This window comes from Choristoneura fumiferana, chromosome 10, assembly GCF_025370935.1.
Source record: "Choristoneura fumiferana chromosome 10, NRCan_CFum_1, whole genome shotgun sequence".
In the NCBI taxonomy this organism is placed as follows: Eukaryota; Metazoa; Arthropoda; class Insecta; order Lepidoptera; family Tortricidae; genus Choristoneura; species Choristoneura fumiferana.
Window position 1 is genome coordinate 1,472,580 of NC_133481.1, and position 2,628 is coordinate 1,475,207.

Sequence of the window (2,628 nt, forward strand, 5' to 3'; positions counted from 1 at the left end):
CTGGAAAGAAAACACAAATGATTATTTAGATATTTTCTACTGTTTGAGGTTAATCGCTGTCAAAACGTTCCAACTAAATATTAACCTCCTGAAAACACGTTTTCGACTTTTTCTACAACGTAGTGATAAAATTTTTATAAAGGTCGACGTGAATAGCGCGGTGGCTATTGACAACTGTTTTATTACACGGAACTAACGTCATCGGTAGCCCATAGTACCTACCGCTATTTGTCTATAATATAAACGAAGTTGAGCCTTCCATCAATCGCGTGTGTGTGAACAAAAATACAGTGTACACGTGCGCTAGTGTGCCCTTGACACAGCTCCCAGACGGAGAGATCGTTGTTTCGGTGCGAGTGTACTGGCCACACGCAAAAGTTTTTTTTTTTTTGCTGAATGGCTTCCATATCTTTTAGTTGCATAAACAGCGCCATTGTCGAGTTTTTCTCGTGATTTTTATTACATTTTGTGTTTAATTGTGATCGACGTTTATTTGTTGGTAATATGTCTGTAACCCGTTTACCATCCCTATGTTTAGCCATTAATCTGTATTTTACGAGTACGTCTGTGTTTACTTAAGGCTATGTGTCCAATTTTTACTTGTGCATGATTTTACACAATAATAAAGCAAAACAATCAAGCTACTGCGTCGTAAGAAGGCTTTCTTAATTATCACCACAATTCTACTTTATCTGATATGCTGATCCTATTTGTGTAGCTCCTAGCCAAAAAATAATTGACTACATTATGTAATATTTGATAATTACTAATAAAGTTCGCAGATATTGAATGTCATTCATATTTATTTAATCAGATATTATGCCATTTTATACTTAACCATCAGTGTAAAACTTGTATAAAACATTGAAATAGTTTTTTTTTCGTGATATTTTTTATAAAATTTGCGAATTTTCGAAATTAATTCGCGGCGGCCATGACACTTAACGGTATTTTGAGATAGATCCGGGAGCCGGTGTTTCGGTACTTCGCGTGACGCCGGGAGCCGGTCGCTTGACACCCGACCGGAAGGTAACTTAGAAACTCCGTTTCCTAAATAGGTAGACCTGTGTTTTAGGATAAACGGTGGTCCTCCCCTACCTAATTGCTATGCTGTTCAAATTGATTGCATGCTTAAAGAAAATATAGCAAAATAAAACAATAATAAAAATAAAATAGTAACTATTCTTATAAATTAGTTTTTGCCATAATTTGTATGTATGTAAACTCTTTATTGTACAAAAGAAAAGAAACAAAATACAATTTACAAACTTTGAGATTTTGTACAAAGGCGGACTTATATCCCTTTAAGGGATCTCTACCAGTCAGCCTTTGAGAGGATGAAAGGAGCAATCAGTATTTTTTTTAAAACGTAGAGGTGTTTTATAGTATGAAATGCTTCCTATGCTTAGTGAAAGGGAACGACCACTGGCAGAGAGCCAAGCTCTTGTTATCAGGGCAAGGGATGCACACATATTATTCAATTTATGAATACACGAATTACATAATACATTAGGTATCTGGGCCAATCAACTATTTTACCGACACTTTGGGCGTCTCCTGCGTTACCAAAATTGTCTCTGGCGTTACCAAAAAATCGTACTTCCAACAAGATATTTCACGGTTTAATAGCTTTAACTTATGTAGGATGGCATGTATTCATGTACATCTATTAAATTACAGAAAAAACATGTTTACATACAAAAATCTGCAATTGTTTGAAAAATGTCGCGGACAGATTAGTGTCGGTAAAAAAGTTGGTTGGCCGATCTAATAGAAAGGGCTCAAAATAATATTATATGTAGGGCATGCAGAACTGGTCCCGGTTAAAGATTTCTGATACCCGGTTCTGAGATGTATATAGAACCTTCTACGGATACCTTAAGGAACCGGGTATACCCGGGTATTTCAGAACCGGGTAGAACCGGTTGCATGCCCTAATTATATGCAACTTCAATTTTAATTTGCTTGAATTACCGTCCGAGGGAAGGACTAAGGACTCCTTCGCCCAGAGGTCGTTCTTCAAACTTTTTGTGTTTATTTTCTCAGAAAACGGGGGGACCGCGAAGCAGATAAATTATATCTATATCGATGTGGAAGTCTCAATTGACGTAAGGGACAAAATGCTACTTTTCAGGAGAGCGAAAAGAAGTTTGGTTAATTTTCAAACCCTCACAGCATTGTTAATTTTTAACTTAGCAGGACGTTATAATTACGTAAAATCTTGAATTTTCTTGCTTTTCAACGTGAAACTATAGACATTTTCGTAAAAAGCTTAATAAGAAAAATAGCTGTCCCTTACGCCCGTAACATACGGGTGTCATAGCCCCTTACACCCATAAACCGTAAATAAATAAATAATGTAGTAACCGATTTTTGGTCTTATAGGACATTTTATATTTTATTTGCTACATATTTGGACGTAAGTTCCTGTAGAAAATTATTAAAAAATGGTGAATTAACTCAGAGAACCACTTTAATTATTTAAAATAACGCGCAAAAGCCATAATTTTGCACGTCCCTTAAAAATATGTAATTTGTAACATTTTCTTTAAATGGACATTATAAGTTAAAAGTTAAATAAAATTCAAATCAATTTTATAACGTTTTAAACTTTCGTGATTCTCACTC